Genomic DNA, 12,154 nt, shown 5'->3' with positions numbered 1-12,154 from the left:
GGCGCTTAGCTGCAGACAGAAGAGCGGACCAACCCATTAAATGCATTGGAAACGCCGAACGAAGGGGCAAATGCGCCGCCCCCACCCCCCGCCGCCTCTTCCCCAGGAAGAGCCTGGATGTTCCCTGAAGGGCGAGAGCTGTTTCCCCGCGTCACCAGATGTGCGGTGACTTGGTCCCTGCCTGCTTTGCCCCATCATCTCCCGCATGTACCCCGCGGCACCTCCTGCCCTTCCTTCCCCTAGCTCTGCCTTTCCCTCTCATTCACTCGAGGATTTCCACCCACAGGTGACCTCTTGAGGAAGGCCTCCCTTATCTGCCCCTGAACTTTCCAGTAACCCTCTCTCTTTGCTTGTCCCCATCCCATGAGTTTCTGGGGGGAAGGGAACATGACCTTTCTCTTTGCAAATTCTCCCCAGGTGTGCAGACGCTGCTGCATAAACGTATATTAGTAACACGCCAGTGGATGGCCTCAGTCTGGAGGGAGCTCTGCTGGGGTATAATAAACATGGGACTTAAGGAAGACTTTATTTGTTCCAACGACACTCAGTTGCCCCAATTTTCCCCCTTAGACTACGGAGCCACAGGTGAGTCCAGTTTGCCTGTAAACTAGTTTGCAAGTCACACTTTAAATTCTGGGATCTCTTTCTTGGGAGGACACTCAGGGTTGCCTTCAGGGAAGAAGGGAGCCCACAGACCACTGTGGGGCTTGGGAACCTGGAGTCAAGTATTTCCTCATCCCATGTTGGTCCCAACAAAAGCTAGGGTTCCTGAGGTCAGCCCTGCCCAGAAGGGATGACTGAGGCCTGCTAGAAGTGGAGTTTCTGGAGTGCCCAGGATTGCACAGGGCAGCTGGGAGATCAGGTAGGGATAGATCAGGCAGCCACGGGCTGCTGTGGATGTGTCAGAGCTACTTCCAACTAGGTCCTGACCTTGAGGTCACTGCTTGACATCCCCTCATTTTTGCAGGTGTGCATTCCTGCTCCAGCTCTCTCTGCTGACTGCTAAGTCCCTGAGCAACCACCCTGGCTCCAGGGAAAGGGCCTCCCTCTTGCTAGCTGGGGGGTCAAGGCAGTGAAAAAGATCCTGGAAACTGAGGCTAGGAGTCCATGTGTCCAGCAGTGTGTCATACTCACCTGGAAGCTGTCCTTTCAGAGTGTGGCAGCCTTGGATGCCGGTCTACAGTCTTCAGTTTTGTCTTACAGATTCCAGGAGCCAGTAGCTTAGCAGCTCAACTTTGAATTTCAGAAGGAGGTCTGTTTCCCAGACGCCCCTGGCCCTGGCCCCACCCACCCAGGGATCCTCAGATACCCCAGCCCCTGCAGCCCCTCCTTCCCTACCGAGATATTGTGGTCTTTAGCCAATAACTCTCACTGCCTGTCTCCTGGGCCTGCCCCTGCCCCTTTCCGGGCATGGCACCTCCCCCCAACCCTCCCCCATCTTCACCTGGCCTTTCTCCAGCCAGAAAGCCAGCCAGCCAGCTGCCTTTCCCAGGCCTGAGAGATGGAAGGAGTCCGCTCTTCCGGGACAAGGTGAGCACTGAGGGATAATGGGGGCAGTGGGGCAGAGTCAGCCCCATCACTTCCCAGGAATCTGATCCTCCTGCCAGGTGGTTCCCATTTCCTGGGATGGTTGGAGGCTGAATGGTGAGCTGGTATGAGGAGGAAGCCCCCTTCCCCAAAAGTGGAAGGTACCCCAGTCTATAGGAAGGAAAAAGCGGCAGGAGTGGGGGGTCCTCAGTGGAATGTGAGAGCAGAGGCAGGCATGGACCGGATCCAGGAGCCCCAAGAAGGATGGGTTTGGTTTCTCTGGGACTCAGTTCAGTGACAGCGTGGATGTTTGTCTCTCGTAAGGGGTGGGAATCAATAAAGAGGGCAGAAATGCAGAAAGATCATTCCTGCCCCGTGGCTGGGGTGATCCATCCTGGTTACCAAAAGCCCCAGGTCTCCCTGAAACCCTGGGGATGCTAAATGTGCTTTGCTTAGAGCACATTTGTTTAGAGCAGTCAGTGCCTTTCTCCCCCAGAATTCCAAGACTGTTCATTCATCTGAGGGCCTTTGATCTGCACACCCTAGCTCCCACCCCAGGCCAGGGGTTAATCATCCCCAGCATTGTGTACACAGACCTCTGAGACCACAACTTCATCCTTCCTCTTGTCAGTTCTTATCTGAGCAGCGCTGAGGAACTCCAGGACCTCTGGGAATTGGCATGTTTAATTGGTTAGTTGCAAATCCCCGGGGATCTCTTTTGAGGCCTTCTCCACCCAAAGCCTCAAAAATATCCTTTCAGCCTAATTGCTAGCCCCGGGCCTTGCTGCTCAGAAGTATACCTTCATCAGCCCCACATGGGGGTGGGGAGAGGTCTGTTCTGTGCAGCCCTGTTTGGGGCAGTGCATTTGCTACCAGGGAGCCTGAGGCGCAGGCCACAGAGGTAGAAACGCTGTGCCATAAACAACAGGGAGGTCAAGAGGGATGCAGGAGTCAGGGAAAGGTGGGAAGGTGAGAGGACCAATGTGGGGGGTCAGTGGGCGGCCTCAGGTAAGGCCCTTACCTCTGCCTTCACTTGGTTCATGGGCAGAAGAGCCCCCAGCAGGTCAACTGAAGCCTCAGCTTCTCTCAGAGTGTAACAGCTGGGACTGCCCTGGAGGTGACTGACAGCCTGAGGCCAGCAGAGGTTTGGGGTGTTCAGGCAGGGGTGCCAGATGAGAGGGAGCCGAACCCACTGAAACATGCCCATTTGAACTGAGACTGAGGAGGAAGTGGCTCTCCATGGAGGCCTACAAAGGGACTTCCCCTGGCGGTCCAGTGGTTAGGACTCGGCGCTCCCAATGCAGGGGGCAGGGGTTCCATCCCTGGTTGGGGAACTAAGATACTGTGTGCCTCATGGCATGGCCAAAAACAAGAAAACATGGAGGCCTATGAAGAGGACACCAGAGAGCGATGTCAGTGTGCTCCTCTGTACACTAGAGGGGTAAGAGGTCTGGACAGGCCCTGGCTGAGGTCATCACCTGGCCAGCGTCATTGCCAGAGCCCCAGGCCCTCTGAGCTAGCTTCTTGTCCCTGCTGCTTGCTGGCTAGCTCACCAGTGTCAGCAAGGGCCTGGCCTGGACAGGCGGACCCGACGTCTGAGCTCGGCCCTTGGACTGCTCTGTTGCTCTGGTCATACCCAACCCAAGCAGACACCCTCTCAGGGGGCTGCCCAGTTGGGCCTTAGAGCCGGGGAGTCTGGTGGCAGATCCTGCACGGCAGTGTTTGCTTTGTGATCTCACCCAGGTGACAGGTGGGCCTTGCCCCAGGGGTGCACTCTGCTTGTCACCAGCATCCTCCCACCTTTTAAAACCGAGCACTTACTATACTCAGAGCCTAATGCCATACGCATTATCTTATTGAATGCTCACCAGGTACGATTTTTCCCATGCTACAGGTAAGGAAACTGAGGCCCCCAGAGGCTGGCTAGGCTCTGGAGCACACTACCAGTTAGTCTGTCTGGCTTACCCACTGCTTTCTATTGCCTTCCACAGGCCTCAGCATTTGACGCTGTAATATCCCTGTAATCACAAAAGAAACTCTTCCAAATATTTAGATAGATCCAAATCACTCAGGAAGCCAGGACAGTTGGGATATTTCCTTTCATAGCTGAGCAGCTCATTCTCCAAAGAAACAGAGCCGACTTCCTGGTTCCCTGTGGACCCAGGACTGAGGCAGATGGCTGGGCAGGGCCACCGGGCACCTCTCAGGAAAGCCCTGGCTGTCTTCTCCAGCCGCTTCTCCTCTTCCAGCCGCATCTGGAAAAGATGACTGAAGTGTTTGTCCCCTTTGGACAAGGGTGCTAAGGTCCCACAACAGAGTCCTGGGGTCAAGTGTGTCCTCCACATGCTGCCCCATACCGAATGCCATGCCTGGTCCCACCCTCCAGCGCTGTTCCCAAGCAGCTCCTCTGTCTGGGTGCCCTCCCCCCGAACACCTTACTCTCCAATCCAGCTCACTCTTCCAGACCTACTGTGGCTTCCCTCAAAAGTCAGCCCTGATGTAAAGACATGAATCCATGTAGTTTATTCCAGAGACCATCCTAAGAAACATGGAGAGGGAGTAAGGAAGGGAGCCCGGGAAGGGCAGGCACTGCAGGTGTGTTAATGAGCAGGTCACTCAGTCCCCCTGGGATCCTCTGGGAGGCTGTGGCCAGGCGCCTTGGGATTATTTCATCACGTGGCCAGGTGGTGGGGTATTTACCCGCTAGTCTCTGCTGCTTGCTGGCTCAAGGCTTCTTCCTGTGGCTCTAACTGCCTGGCACATCTGGTTTGCCCTGAGGACTCTAAGGAGGGCTAGGGGGTGGGTGGGCACTGGCGGCATCTGCTGTAGCACCTTCAAGGTTTCGCTCAGGCAGGTCCTCACTTGGTGTTCTCTCCCAGGTGACCTGGGGTTAACTGCTGTCACTTGGACTGATGCGGCTCCTCCCCAATTTAAGACTCAACTTCCTGAGAACGGGCCACATTGTTCTTCTAGGCATCCCAGGTGCTCAGAGTAGAGTCTGGCACTTGGGAGAAACATTCAACAAATGGATGGGAAAAGAGTACATGGTGAGTTAGAATGTCCTCCGAGGTGCCCAGGAGTGGATAGGGCAGGACACAAAACAGCAAACATTAAATGCAAGTGCCTGAGATTTGCATCCAAGGTCTGCCAGCATCCCAGCTTTGAGAAGGGCTCAGGTAAGGGTTGAAATGGGCATGGCGGGTACGGGTGGGGGTAGGAATGGAAGGAGAGAACTGAGTCACAAAGAAGTCTCCAATCCATTTTCCCAGTACTCCCATGGATCTTTGGGGGGAAGGCCTCTTGGAAGAAGATCACAAGGTTAGAGTGTTAGTAAACCCATAGCCTGCAGGAGAAAAACAATGAGCCAGTAATTAGACACCTGGCCACAGTTCTTTTCTGGATTTAGATCAAAATCAGAGTCATGGGTCCTTAGCCTTAGACGTGACTTTAGAACTTGTCTGATTCCACCCCTCCTTGTCCATTTTAGAGGGAGAGAACTGAGCACCACTGAGGGAAATTGGCTTGTCTGGGGTCACATAGTTGTGTCCGAATAGTCCAGTGAGAAGGAAGGGTGACCTAATTCTCACTGTTCTGTTCTGGGCTCTGGGCTCATTTGCACATTCATCCGGGTCTCACCTGCACTGGCATTAGCATTGTGGGTCTTTCCCCATAGTTTCCCATGACTAAACACATCTGACTCATCAGGTGACCGGGCAGAGTTTCTAGGGGTTCTGACACCTGCTGTCCTGATGCCACCCCCAGAACCCCAGAAATAAATACCCCTAATACAGGCTGCCCCAGAGACCCAGAATTTGTGCTTTCCAAGGGGGTCCTGTCTGGCTCTGTTCACAGTTCTGGCAGCCTGAGTGGGGTGAGGGGCCTGGCCTAGATGACAGGTGACTGGGCAGCCAGCTCCCCTGCTCTGCCGTCCAGATGCCAGATAACTGTGCTGAGGGTTCTTCCCCCAAGTGCTGGAACTGGAATGTACAAACTTGAAGGCTCATTCTTCTCTGACACCAGAGATAAGCTGGAGGAATGGGAGGGTGATTGTGGGAGGAGATGGTACCAGGTTGTCAAGTCTCCAGGCATCAGCTCTCATGGAATGGTATGCAGAGCAGAGGTGGGGCCCAAGACATCTGAGTGGGCTCCACTGATGTGGCCGATCTGCCTGTGAGGAAATGACCTTGAGGGAATGAAATAGTAACGGGTTGAGACTCATTTATTTTTCTATTGAGGCGTCACTCAGTGGCAGTAAAATTTTAGCATGAGGATTTGTAGGATGCTTAGAAATAAAAATATATATATACCATTTGGGGTCTTGTTAAAATCTGTAGTGGAAAATATTAAAACTGAAAAGTCAGAATATGCCACTTTATTCTGCATGTGGCTGTAGGGAGATAAGATAGCATATAGGCTGTTCTTATAAACTACATTCTCGAATTTACCACAGCCCAGAGGCAGCGTACAAGTGAAAATTTCCTTAAATTGGGACAGGATACTGGGTTCGCATCCTAACAGTGCTAATATTTTATTGGGTACAATGTATCCTTAAACTTCTATCTGTCTCATATTTTTAAGTAAATGAATTGGTTCAGGCTTAGCAATTGAGCACATGTATCCTCAGAACATGCCAGCACCTGCCCCAGGTTCTCAGTATATAAAAGAGGGACCCCGTCCTCAAGCAGTTCCCAGTCTAGAAGGGGCAGAAGACAGAAAACAATCTCGCACAGTGTGAGTGCACTGTTGCGTTACAAAGGGCTGAACTGTGAGCTCTGTTAGCCCCAGGGGGCGTCTAGCCCATGCACTGCTGTTTCCAGGGTCTGGCTGTACCTGCATACAGTACGTACTTAAGAAATATTTGCTGAATGAATAAGTGTCTATTAACTGTGTCCTCCGCTTATGTTTCTGATCAGTTATATTTCCTAATTTGGGATTTTACATAGAAGAACAGTCAGGGTTTGCCTGTATATTTATTTAGATTTTTAATATGTTGAATAAAATTCTTCCAAAATCAGCAGTTTGAGTTGCACAAAAAAGGCCATGATTTGGAATTTCATGGAGCTTGAATGTTATTTATTCCCATTGCTATAGCCACATGCACATGCAATGTGGACGTTCGATAACATTTTGTGGGATGAAGGAATGCATGCCATCCAATAGACATACAAGCATGTGCTCAATGTCAATACTCACCATGGAAATGCAAATTTAAACCACAGTAGGATACTAATATGCACCCACCAGAATGGCCAAAATGAAAAAGACTGACAGTGCCATGTTTTGGGGAAGATGTGGAGCAGCTAGAACTCTTATACTCTGCAGATGAGAGTGTCAGGGGGTACAACTGCTTTGGAAAACTGGTAGTATCCATCCATGAATGCCAAGCATACATCTACCTAGTGACCCAGCAATTGAACTCTTGGGTTTCTTCTCAAGAGAAATGAGTGCATATATCCACCAAAAGAATGTTTATAACAGCTTTATTCAAAGATTGCAGGAGCCATGGAGGAGGAGTGGAGGGAGAGAGAATGGGAAGGTTTCTTGGGCCATTTTGTAAAAGACCCTGTGGTCATCATTTGTGCTATTTGCTGCATATTTCAGGTTCTTTCCCTCTGGCCACTTGGTGAGACTGTACTCCTGGCCCTTTGTGGTTGAGTGGGACCATGTTTCCATGTTTTGTTCCAGCCAATGAGTTGTAACAGGAAGTGGTGTGTGCCACTTCCAGGCAATGCATTTAATTGCTGTATGAGACCCTTCAGGGATCTCTCTTCCCCTCTTGCAATTGGCACTGTTTGGGATAGTGGCTGCTCCATGAGCCTGGTCCCTAGGAAGACCAGAACTCCCCTGAGGCTGAACACAGGCATATATAGTGTGAGAAATAAACCTTGTAGTTTTAGGTTGCTTGTTACTGCAGCATATCCTTGTCTATTCGCATTGATACAGGTCTTGATTATGGTGTCAAGTTCATTTACTCATTTATTCATTCACTCACTAATTCATTAATTCATTCATTAATTCATTCAACACACTGAGCTTCTGCTCTGCACTAACCAGTGTTCTAAATGCTGGAGCAGATTTAGTTTCTTCTTTCAGAAGCTTTCATTCTGCCGGGGAATACAGACAACATGCAAACACATGAATAATTCACAATCTGACTTACAGATTGCAGTAAGAATTATAAAGGAAATAAGCAGGCTGATATGATGTAATGGAATTGGGGAGGAGAGAAGATGGTCATCAAGAGGGGTTGCTTCATTTGAACTGAGACACAAGTGGGGGATGGAGCTGTCATGCCAAGAGCATGGGAATAATGTCCCAGGGAACAGCAGCGAAGAGCCTGCAGGGAAGGGCCTGCTGTGTTTGAGTCACAGAAAGCAGATCTTTGTGTCTAGAGGAATGTGGGGGAGCAGAGGCAGAGGCAGGTATGCTATCTTTTTTTTTTTTTTTTTTTAGGGACGCTATCTTGCAAGTAAGTTGTGCATGGCCTGCTTGGTGTGTTAAAAGGTCACTCTTTTTCTATGTCTGTTGTAGGCAAGAGCAAAGCTAGGGAGTTATATTAGGAAGCTGTTGAATGTGTCCAAGGGGGAGGTGATGGTATTGGCTTGAGAGTGATGACAATAAAAGATGAGACAAGTATACACATTTGAAATATGTTTTGAAAGTAGAATCCACAGAATTTGTCAATGGATTAAAAGTGAGGTATGGTAGGCTAAATAATGGCCCCCGAAGATATCCATGTCTTAATCCTTGGGACCTGTAGATGCTACTTTATATAGCAAAAGGAACTTTGCATGTGTGATTAAGTTGATGATCTTGAGATGGGGACATTATCGTGGATTATCTGGATGTAATCACAAGTATCTTTAGAAGAGGGAGGCAGAGGCAGATTTTACTGCAGAGAAGAAGAAGGCAAAGTGGAGACTGAAGGAAGATGCTCGACTGCTGGAGTGAGGAATGCAGCTTTAGAGGCTGGAAAAGGCAAGGATGTGGAATCTCCCTTAAACCCTCTGGAGGGAGCGTGGTCCAGCTGACACTTTGATTCTGGCCCAGTGAATCTGATTTCAGAATTCTCACCTCAAGAACTCTTAAGAGAATACCTGTCTATGCTACTGTTGTTGTTTTTATTGTGGTAAAATATACATAACATAATATTTAACATTTTAACCATTCATTAAGTGTTCAAGCCAGTGACATTAAACACATTCACAATGTTGTGTAACTATTACCATTATTTTTGCCTTAAAGACTTTATCATCTGCAATAAAAACGCTGAACCCATTAATAACCCCTCCTTCCCCCCTATCCCCAACTCCTGGTAACCTCTATTCTACTTTCTGTCTCTATATTTGTCTATTCTAGATACTTCCTATAAGTGGAGTCATATAATATTTACCCTTCTATGTCTGGCTTATTTCACTAAGCATAATGTTTTCAAGGTCCACTGAGTTGTAACATATATCAAGTTTTCATTTCTTTTTTTTTTTTTTTTTGCGGTACGTGGGCCTCTCGCTGTTGTGGCCTCTCCCGTTGCGGAGCACAGGCTCCGGACCCGCAGGCTCAGCGGTCATGGCTCATGGGCCCAGCTGCTCCGCAGCATGTGGGATCTTCCCGGACCGGGGCTTGAACCCATGTCCCCTGCCTCGGCAGGCGGACTCTCAACCACAGCGCCACCAGGGAAGCCCCTCATTTCTTTTTATGGCTGAATAATATTATGTGTTGTTTTAAGTCACTGAGGTTGTGGCAATTTGTTATAGCAGCCATAGGAAACTAATACATGAGGGAGGAGAGAAAAGAAGGTATGAAGGATGATGCCTAGGCTTTTGGGCCTGTGGACTGGATGGATTGAGATGCCATTTACTGGGAAAGAGAAGTCTCAGATAGCAACAGATTCAGGGTAGGAAAATCACAGGCTCTGTTCAGGCCATATTAAATTTGAGATGTTTGCTGGACTTCAGAGGAGATGTTGAGGAAATAACTAGACTGTGGAATTCTGGGGGGGAGGTCGGAGCTGGAGAGCTACACTTGGGAGGCGTCACCACATAGATGGTACTTAAAGCCAATAGCTTGGTTGAGACTTCCCAGGGAAAGTGGGGAGAGAGAAAAGGAGGGGGCTGAGCCAGCATCTGCGGGTAGAGCCGAGGAGGAGGAGTCAGCCTACCTGGCTGAGAAGGAGCAGCAAGGGAGGGGGAAGAAAACTCAGGAAAGTTCTGTATCATGAGAGTTTCGGTGAGGAGGGCACAGCCAACCAGGCTTTGAGAGACCGAATAAGGGGAGGACACTTATAACCTGGATGAGAGCAGAGTTTGGGGTAGGAGGAAGGGACAGAAGCCAGAGAAGGAGGAGTTAAGGACGTGAGAAACGGGGAAGTATTAGCCTTCTTAACTCTTTGAAGAAATTTTGCTGTGAGAAGGAGCAGAAAAATGGGATAAGGTGAAGTTCGAAACTTTTTAAGGTTGGAAATATTGTTGTAGTTATCTATGGCTGCCTAACAAGTACCCTAAAACTTAGTGGCTTAAAGCAATAGTCATTATATTCTTTTCCATGATTTTTGTGGGCCAGGAATTTGGTGATAGCTTGGCTGGGTGATTCTTTTGCTCCACGTTGCATCAACTGGAGTCACTGGTAGTATTCAGCTGTTGAACGGGCTGGTTTTGAGGGTTCAGGATGGCTTCACTCATAGGTCTGGCACCTTGGTGAGCATGGCTGGAAGGCTGGGCTCCACTGGGACTGTCGACTGGAGTGCCTTCCTGTGGCGTCTCTAGCATGGTGGTTTCAGGGCTCCAAGTGTCCTGTGACAAGACACTACAAGAAGCTACATGGCCTTTTATGACTGACGGTTAGGCATCACAGAATATCACTTCTGCTGTATTCTATTGGTCAATCCAGCCAGAAGCCCACCCAGATTTAAGGGAGGGGACATAGCCCCCACCTCTTGATGGGAGGACAGTCAGAGAATTTGCAGCTATGTTTTAAACTCCTACAGATACAGAACATGTTTGCAGGCTGGATGGGAATGCACCATGAGATGGAAAGAGGTGAATGATGTGGAAGAGAGAAGAGGAAACTTCAGGAATCAACAAGTCCTTCAGAGGTCACGAGGGGACAATACTCAAAGGCTGGAGGCTGAGCACTATTCTCTCTGGGGCAGGAGGGAAGGACATTGTGAGGACGGATGCAGAGTGAAAGGATGAGGCTGTTCCCTTCTGATGATTTCACTATGCCCAATAATGTACAGGTCATTACATTACAAATCATCAGCGGAGGGTAGGTGTTGAGGAGGGTTAAGAAGAAAAGAAGGTGTACGTCATAGTAATTTTAGAGAGTAGGAACATTAGGTATTTGTTTGAAAGACAGAGTTTAACAGTGATGGCTTTCTGTTATTGTTGAAAAGAATATAGATCATAAGTACATGATTATTTTTTCTTTTTTTTTTTTTTTTTTTTGTGGTACGCGGGCCTCTCACTATTGTGGCCTCTCCCGTTGCGGAGCACAGACTCTGGACACGCAGGCTCAGCGGCCATGGCTCACGGGCCCAGCCACTCCGCGGCATGTGGGATCTTCCCGGACCAGGACACGAACCCGTGTCCCGTGCATCGGCAGGCGGACTCTCAACCACTGTGCCACCAGGGAAGCCCAGTACATGATTATTAATCCTCAAGAGTATATTAACAACAAAATCAGTTTATTGGTGAATGTTAATTATGCCAAGTATTTATGGAACATATGAGAGATGCTCCAAATTCTAGGAAGTTGACGACAAATTCTTGCTCACCACACTCCTTTAGATGGGAGGTATGTGCTGTTATTTCAGCTTTATCGCTTGGAGGAACTAGAGTAACTTCATAAAGTAAGTCTGAGAAAGAACCCAGGATTAGAACTCTGAGATAATTTCTTTTTTTTTAGGAGTACTGAGGACATGGAAAATAACTGCCTGTTTTACTTGAGAGGATATTTGGATCATCAACTCCTGAGAGTAATTTAAAAAACTCTTTGGCAAGAGTTGGTCGTGAGCAGAGTTACTTGGTAGGTGGTATCCTTTTGCAAATGATGCTTTTAGTGTTGAAAATATATTTGTAATTCTTGTTCTGGAATTGCTTTTAGAAGGAGTTTATGATTTGCACACAAAACAATCAACAGGATTACTTTTATTTATTAGAGCATTCACCAAAATATTTTATCACAATCTTGTTCTAGGGGCTTCCCTGGTGGCACAGTGGTTAAGAATCTGCCTGCCAATGCAGGAGACACGGGTTTGAGCCCTGGTCCAGGAAGATCCCACATACCGCAGAGAAACAAAGCTTGCGAGCCACAACTACTGAAGCCCGCGGGCCTAGAGCCCGTGCTCTGCAACAAGAGAAGCCACCGCAGTGAGAAACCCACACACCAGAAAAGCAGCCCCCGCTCAATGCAACTAGAGAAAGCCCGCGGGCAGCAACGAAGACCCAACACAGCCAAAAATAAATAAAATAAATTTATAAAAAAAATTATCACAGTCTCATAACTCACCTTATTTAGTTTTAAATATTTCCAAAAACTGTATCCCCCATGAAAGTAATGAATATTCATCTACAGCCAGGATATCCCAAATAAGGTGAATGAGGGTTTGCTGAGAATTTCCAAAGGGGAG

General features: G+C 48.6%; 1 long non-coding RNA gene across 2 annotated transcripts; it reads left to right on the top strand.

The window, feature by feature from the left end:
- Positions 1 to 4,291: 4,291 nt before the first annotated feature.
- LOC137207550 (uncharacterized) lies at positions 4,292 to 11,965 on the top strand. 2 transcript variants are annotated; one of them, XR_010935149.1, is made up of 4 exons: positions 4,292 to 9,979; positions 10,511 to 11,319; positions 11,431 to 11,550; positions 11,722 to 11,965. It is a non-coding gene; the product is annotated as an uncharacterized lncRNA (long non-coding RNA). The 2 variants fall into 2 exon arrangements; XR_010935148.1 differs by having other exon boundaries at positions 4,292 to 11,319.
- Positions 11,966 to 12,154: the final 189 nt, after the last annotated feature.

This window comes from Pseudorca crassidens, chromosome 15 (genome assembly GCF_039906515.1).
Source record: "Pseudorca crassidens isolate mPseCra1 chromosome 15, mPseCra1.hap1, whole genome shotgun sequence".
Taxonomy (NCBI): domain Eukaryota; kingdom Metazoa; phylum Chordata; class Mammalia; order Artiodactyla; family Delphinidae; genus Pseudorca; species Pseudorca crassidens.
Note: the sequence above shows the minus strand (reverse complement) of the source record. Positions and strands in the feature narration are given on the sequence as shown.